Here is a 7,922-nt window from a genome sequence, read left to right as displayed (position 1 = left end):
TGTATGGCACTTCCCACCCTGCTGCTGATGGTGTAAATGCACATGAACCACACTGTTCTCATCCCACAGAATGAAACCCCTGTACTCTGCTGCTGTGCCTGCTTCAAACACTCATCTTCCCTCCCAAAAAAGCAGCATGTTCAGTTCCAGTTCCTGAAGTCTTTCTCAGAACTTCATGCAAATCCCCAAGACTATATACTGAAATTTCTAGAACTAATCACATGATAATATTTGATCTCAGCTGCGTATACACTGATACTCATCATTCATAAGCACTTTCAACTACATTGCACGCCCAACCCCCACAGATACATACTTTCATGGGTCCAACAGGCCCTCCCCCTCCTTTATTTATGAGCCTCACCCAAACATTTCCATCCTCCAATGCTTCATCTCAAGATCCCACCAACATAAGACTGAACATGTGTCCAGTTATATCTGTGCTGGAGATTTGTGCATGAGATCTAATAACTGTGCTCCTGGGTATATTCTCTGAGTGAGATCTTTGCACTTGGAGGTCTTTTGATATGCACATTAGCAACACAGATACAGTGTCTGTGACTGTGCCTGAATGCTGCACATATATGGTCTGGTCTGGTGTGTGATGCCCACCTGTAGCTGTGTACACTCCCTAATGAGCCAGCTGCTGTACGTATCTGTGACAGCCCATATCTTTGTGGGAGTTCCTTATGCTTTCTGATTTTCTCATTGCTGATGCAATGTATTCACTTCCACTTTGCATCTTGAAGTTTGTTTGTTCCTCAAAGCACTACCCGGAAGTATCCAAAGACTGTAGGAAAGTCTCATTTAACATTTAAAAGCACAGAGATTGTAGAGGAAGATCTGAGAAACAGTAGTGAGCATACCCTAAAAGCTCAGACAGCAAATATAAACCATTCCAGTAATTTATTTTTAAGAAGCAGTAAGTGAAAATACATGGCTTGAGAGGCCTGAGTCATGACATTTACATGGTAGAGATTGAGGGAGTTACAAAGGCAAGCTGTCCTCCATCTGAGCATCCTTCACGTCCATCTGTACACCAGAGAGCAGCACAAAAAGCACTAATGAATATTTGCCCTTTCTGGAAAGGAACCTTGCAGAGAAGGCCCTGGGTGTCCTGGTGAACAACAGGTAGGCCATGAGCCAGCAGAGAGACCTGGGGCTGCTCAGTGTGGAGAAGAGGAGACTGAGAGGGAGGGAATCTTATTTGTGCTTACAAATATCTGAAGAATATGACTCAAGTGGCTGGAACGAGGATCATTTCAGTGGTACCCGCTGACAAAGCAAGGGGCAGCCGGCACAAATTGGAAAATAGGAAATTCCATCTAAACAGAAGGAAAAACTTCTTCACTTTGAGGGTGACAGAGCTCTGGAACAGGCTGCCCAAGAGGGATGGTAGAGTATCCTTCTCTGGAGATACTCAAGACCCATCTGGATGCTCTCCTGTGTGACCTGCTGTAGGGAACCTGCTTTAGCAGGGTGTTGGTCTTAATGGTTTATCAGAGGTCTCTTCCAACCCCTATGATCCTATAATTCAGTGATTTTGATAAGGCACGGGATAAAAATATGCCCTCTTGCATTCTGTATGCATATGTAAAATGAAAAAGTAATTTGGGAAAAAGCTTTTGGACATGTTTTGGAGAATGAAAAAATGCTGTGCAATATCCCATAGACTTCTGCTGAAGAAGCTAGTCCAGTATCATAGAATCATAGAATCATAGAATGGGCTGAGTTGAAAAGGACCACAATGATAATCGAGTTTCAACCCTCCTGCTATGTGCAGGGTCGCCAACCAGCAGACCAGGCTGCCCAGAGCCACATCCAGCCTGGCCTTGGGGGAAAAAAGGAAGAAAAAATGTTCTCCTTTTGAAAGCTCAAGATAATCTTTAACAGCCTCTCCAAGCATAACCATACTGCACTTCTGTGATCTTTCTTATGATGGAATATACCTCATTTTCTAATAAGTTCTCTGTGTACCACAGAAAAGCTAATACTCTCCTCTTAATAAAAGCTTTAATTTCTAGTTGTGATACATCACACAATACCAAACCTAAATCAGAATTTACCACAGGTCTAGTACTAGGGTGTAGCCCATCTTCGTTTTCAAATCTGGACAGTTTTCCAGTGTTAGAAGAAAACAGAAACTGGCTGTGGAAAGAGTACTGCATACACTCGTATACTGCCAAGTGTCTTATTTTTATTTGCTTGTACTGGTGTTTGTCTATAGACATAGACAGGGATACAGATACATGCCTGTTCTCCTTAATCTCTACTCACCTTGGTAGGGTTTGCAGCTGAGCACTGTACACGTGAGGCAGCAAGAAGTGAACTAGCTAGAGTGAAGTTATTGTGGGAATATCTGCATGGCTCTGCAGCTGCGGCAGTGATTGTGTTCCAGACCTATCCCAAGCAGGTGGTGGGTGGAGCTGGACCAGGGATTGTTTGATCCCGAGGGAGCAGGTGAGTGAGCAAGGCTGAAGGGAAGGAGATTTTAGTAATGTGGCTGTGACAGTATAGCTCTTAGACACATATGGAATTTTGTCCTTGGAGGGAGGACTGAAAGGAAACAGCTGAGAAAGGATTGGAGGAAAAATGACGGATGAAAAAAGGACAGAGTCCTGGGTAAAGAGCCTAGAGCTGGTATGACTGAAACGTAGGAAGGAATGCAGAGGAAACTGGGATGTGATGCTCCCAAACTGGGAGTAGGATCTAATGAAGAGATATAGAAGGGAGAGTGGAGAGGGAAGAAAATTTAAGAATGGATAGAAAAAGACCAGGATGGAGAAAGCAGCCTTGAAGAAGAATAGGGCAGGGAAAGATGGGGTATTAGGAAGCTGAATGAACTGTGCTAGAAGAAAGCAGGGAGAATCAAGTATTTCACTGCTTATAATAGAACCACAGATCTCTGGATACTCCCATCCAGCCACCACTCCTCTTCTGTCAGCAAATACCTGTGAGTCTCTGACAAAGTAATTTGTTTAATGTTGCCCCTGTCCAGTCATGAAAAGACACTCTCATCAGTTTCCCTGTTAGTTCTGAGTGGCAGGGCTCTCTGCCATAGATCTAAAGGCTGCAGCCCCTATGCCATATATAACAATGTGATGCACAATGGAAAGGTTTTTCTTTTCCTTTTACTGTTTGCTTTTTCTAAAAGCTAGCTAATTGCACATATGAAATCTGCTTTAAATGAGGATTAGATTGCAAAATCAATACTGCATAATGAGTATTATTTTATCCTTCCTCTCATTTGCATATGCATTTTCAAATAATTGCAAATAATATAATTGCATACTATTCTTTCCATGGGATCTATGCTACATTTACTTCTCAGAGTGGAACTGGTCTGGAGCTGTGTCAGGAGCTACATGGTGGAAAAGGCCGCTGTCTATAAGAGTTTTTTCCTTTTTGTTTCAGAACAAACATGCATTAAGTGACACCATGGGATTGTGAAGAAGGATGAGCTCTTGGAATAGCTGAGCTCTGCCTTAGAGATGGATTCAGCTCCTCCTTTGCTGCATACTTCTTGTACAGTGTTGAATAAGGTCAGTTAAACCACACTTTTCACAGGTGGCCACAGATTTCATGCTCCTGCTTTCTGGATCTCTGAATTGAGATTTTGTGGTCTCATTTGCAGAAGTACTGAATGATCCCAGCTGAAATCGAATTCATTTGGTGCTAGGCATATAAAGTGGTCTGAATGCAGAACATATCCTTGAAATAATCACTTGATTACCTGTCTCAGACTGAGCTGTCAGAATCTACAAGACATTAAACTCCAGATAATTCTAACCCATGCCAAAAGCATCATACCCAGGAGGTAACAATTTGTAGCTGGTGATTATTTTTTTTATTATTATATAGAAAGGGGAGGAAGAAACATCCTTCTGCTGTCCAGCCTGATACCCAGGAAGCGTCCTGATACTGCAGGGAGTGTCCTGCCCACCAAAAGCCCAAGTCCAAGAAGATTCAGAAAGGCTGCTGGGATTCATCCAGCTCTCACACAAAGACCCTTTACCACTCCTCTTAAGTGTGTTCGTGGTTCTGCCAGGCTGGACCATGAGCAGGTCAAACACGATTACGTGGAGATGGGAGTGATAGTGGAGGGGTCAGGAACTCTGTCAGGGCCCAGTTCTTCCAGACAGGAGCGCTGGCTCTGGCACTCTGGAAATCAGTGTGTGTAGTTGGGGAGGAAGACTCATAAGGAGACAGGTGAATTTGCAAGAATTGCTGAGTGACAGAAAAAAAAGGGGTTTGGGGAGCTTAACTGCAAAGAAGGCTTTGAATTAAAAGCTAGGCATACCAATGGTATGTGTTCAAAGCTAATTGCAGCAAATGGTAGTTAATGGCGAAGACAAAATGACAAGGAACACCTATAAATGCATGAGCTGGTAGGGAAAGGCCCTGGGAAGAAAGCTTCAGAGCCACAGCAGACATACTATCCATTTCGATGCCCCAGTGTATGAGCAGCAGCTTCTTTAAATCTCAGTAAGTGGCTCATTAGCCCTCTGATGTGGTCATACACTGCAGCACACTAAGGACAAGAATCAAAGAATAACAGGAGCCTGTAAGAATGATATCAGAAAGGCCAAGGCAAAAAAAGGCAATGTAATTAACAAAGAAAAGCGAGGATAACAGGAAGGCACTCCTATACATTAGAACAAGACAATGGCAGAAATATGATCTACCCTTCAGCCAGGACTGAAAGCTAGTAAGAGGCGACAGAGAAGAATCCAAAGTGTTTAATGTCTTTTTCCCTCTTTGATTAAAAGCACTAACTATGACCAGTCAGGTAACTATTAATGTCTAAAGCTAAGTAGCAGGAAGGATAGAACACGCTAGAATTGGTTGTTTTCCAGCTGATAGACCTCATCTGAGGGAACATGAAAAACCAGCTGAAGCAAACCAAGAGCCATTAGGGACCCTTTCATACGTTACCTGGAGATGAGAAGACGGGGATGGGCAATTGCAGTACCCATAGTAAGAAAAAAAAGAGAAGGAGTTTGAGGAGTATAGGCAGAGAAAACAGCCTAACTTGAATTCCTGGAAATAAACTGAAACAAGATCTACAACAAACTTCTTTTGTGCATGGGAGGTAATGAAAGGATATGTAGAAGCCAACAAATATTTGCCAGGAACAAATCATGCTGAACCAAGCTAATTTTCTTCTTTGACAAGTAGCAAGTCTTATGGACAACAGATATTACATATCTTGACTTGAAAAAGGTTTTCAACACGGTCTCTTGTGATTTCCTGTAAGAGAGTTAAAACAAAACTACTGTAAGGTGGACTCACAGACTCACAGTTACTTAAAAAAAAAAAAAAAAAAAAAAAAAGCAGAAGAAGAATAATTATCATCTGTTCATTGCTGTTGTGGAATGATTATGGAAAGCAGTTTTGCAGATTTGCTCTGCAAGGGACTTGTACCACTCACTATTTTTGTCATGTTTTGGAAGATGATGTAGAGAGTATGGTTACCAAATTTGTTGAGAAAGTTCTGTGAGCAGGAGTAGCATCTTAACCGATTGAAGAAATGGTCTGAAAACAGAAGGATTCAGTAAGTTTGGGTATAACCTAACTACATTTAGGCAGGAATAAACCCCTGAATGGAGAACAGCCAGAAAGGCAAAAGACCTGCACAAAAATAGGTTGGGGGTTTTGGTATATCTCAAGCTGACTAAGAATTAACAATGCTACACTTGTGTGGAGAAGCAAGAGTTATGCGGAAATGTATAAATAGTTTAGGTGAGATGTGAAAGAAATTCTCCATTCCTGCTCAGCACTGGTGAGATCTCAGTGCAGAAAATGGACTTGCTTTTGCCACTGGACTCAAGAGGAGTATAGAAAAATAGGGAAAGTCCTAGGAGCGACAAAAAGTAGCAGAAGTCTTAAGGGACTGACCTTGGAGGCCAGTGTCTAAGAACTGGATTTGTTTAGTCTAGAGAAAAGAGGACTGAGAAGAAACATGATAACGGTCTTCAAACATGTAAAAGGCAGCTGCTCACTGGAAGGCAGTAAGTCTCGACTCTTAGAAGAAAGCAGTGAGCTTATGTAATATCTAGAGTTACAGTTTTTGTAAGGAAAAACTTCTTAGCTAGGAGGCTATAAAAGCCTTGGTGCCAGTGGAGGTCATCGAGACTTTAGTACTGATGATTTGAAATGTGTTTAACGAAAGGATCATTGTGTGTGGATGGGAAGGGAGATACTAGAACTAAGGGCAAGAGCTTGTCAGCATAATAACTTGCAGACAGATATTTGAAAGGCATATGTTGCATCTGGAGCTGGGGTTGTTGTGTTATGAGAGTATCGTTGCTGGGAAAAGCATCTCCAGCTATCACTAAGTTTTGCCTAGCACATGGAACCTCAAAGGAGGGAAAAAGGAACTGGATCTTAAATGCAAACTTGGAAAGGTTGCTGACCCCTAGAGCATTTCTTGAGGCTTTTCCTACCTTCTGCAGTTGTAAATAAACACAGACTGTGCCAAAATGGCTAAATTACTGCTACAGGGACTTCCTGTTACATGTGAAAAACAGACATTAAGACTTATTTGAAAAATTATCTTACTTACCTGAAAAATTTTTCTAGTTACATCACGTGCATTTCTGCCAAAGAAGCTTGAAATCCCATCGCCTGGGAGACAAACAAGCACTAGCATTTCTCCTTTATGAGGAGAATGAAAGGTTTTGTCATGAACCTGAAAGACTGTTGCATTACTTTGCAAATGTTTGGGAGGCAGCTGTTCTTGTCCTTGTCCTGGAGGCCTGCTATTCTGAAAAGCAAAGCCAAGAAAATGGAGTGAGAAGCTGCAGAGGTACAAGAAGGAAAAACGAAATGCCTCACATTGCACAAAACCTTTATGACATGAGTGGGAGTAAAACCCAGGCCTTTGTGGTGTTCACACCAGCACCATCCTCTCGCGCTGCTGTCATACTGTAACAGTATTTGTTTTAACAGTTAAGTTTCCTTCACAGAGAACCCGTCTGAAGGTTGCGTTGTGTGTTGGCTATGGCTGCAGAGTATGTATATTGCTAACGCATCTTTCTGGTGCTATGAAAGCAGTAATGTAATTCTATGCAATTAAAATGCCGCCTCCTACATGCACAGTGACTCTCCCTAGTTTTACAGCTGTTTACCATGTTCTTTGTGAGGGTATTTGCTGATAATAATTTGCGTTGGGGAAATATAATAGACTGAACAAGGAAATCTATTATGATCCAATTATTTAATCTAGTTCAAACCTACATTTTTCTCAGAGGAATCCCTAACCCAGATTAATTTAGATATGTGATGAGGTTTGATTCCATTGCTCTCAAAAATCCCACAAACAGAACACATGCAATTGTTTTGCTGCTAACGGTGCTTACATGTGTACATATTCTCATAATCCTGCAAACATATGAGAAAAGAAAAAAAAAAAAAGCAATTCTAATTCTCTCTTGTTTCAGTGGAGTCCACCTGTCTTCCGTTTCCCAGGAGGAAGACATGCATCCTTGCCTCTGGTTATTCTATTCCAAAACTGTAGTTAGATAGGATGTTGGTGGCCATGCCTGCAGCAGGGGGTTTAGAGCTTGATGATCCTCAAGGTCCCTTCCAGCCCAAGCCATCCTACAAATCTGTGATTTATATTCTTTCTCCATTCAAAAATTGTGTCTAGGCAGAAAATGCAGATTGCAAACATTTCTTCAGGATTTTCAGGTATCAGAGAGTCTGATTGGAATTGTGACTTAGAGCATGGCTGGGAGATGTCACTGTCATCTACTCACCTATCGCACGTCCATAGATCGCCTCTATGTTTTGTGCACAGTGAGGCTGATGCTTCTAAGATGTGTGATATCTGTTGTGCATGTGCTGTGGAGTTGATTCATATCTGTGTAGGAATTCCAGTGCAGCAGAAGTGCTTTGGATGTACTGTGCATCCACAGTCC

At 42.0% G+C, this 7,922-nt stretch overlaps 1 long non-coding RNA gene across 1 annotated transcript in view; it reads right to left on the bottom strand.

The window, feature by feature from the left end:
- Positions 1-3,758: 3,758 nt before the first annotated feature.
- Positions 3,759-7,922, bottom strand: part of LOC146545545 (uncharacterized) — a 33,528-nt gene continuing 29,364 nt past the window's right edge. The window contains exons 2-3 of the long non-coding RNA XR_014881248.1: positions 6,566-6,766; positions 3,759-5,250 (exon numbers count right to left, since the gene is read on the bottom strand). This is a non-coding gene — a long non-coding RNA (uncharacterized LOC146545545). The remainder of the gene's footprint in view (positions 5,251-6,565; positions 6,767-7,922) is intronic.

Source organism: Meleagris gallopavo, chromosome 1 (genome assembly GCF_905368555.1).
Source record: "Meleagris gallopavo chromosome 1, MGAL_WU_HG_1.1, whole genome shotgun sequence".
NCBI lineage: Eukaryota > Metazoa > Chordata > Aves > Galliformes > Phasianidae > Meleagris > Meleagris gallopavo.
This window is presented reverse-complemented; position numbering and strand designations above follow the sequence as displayed.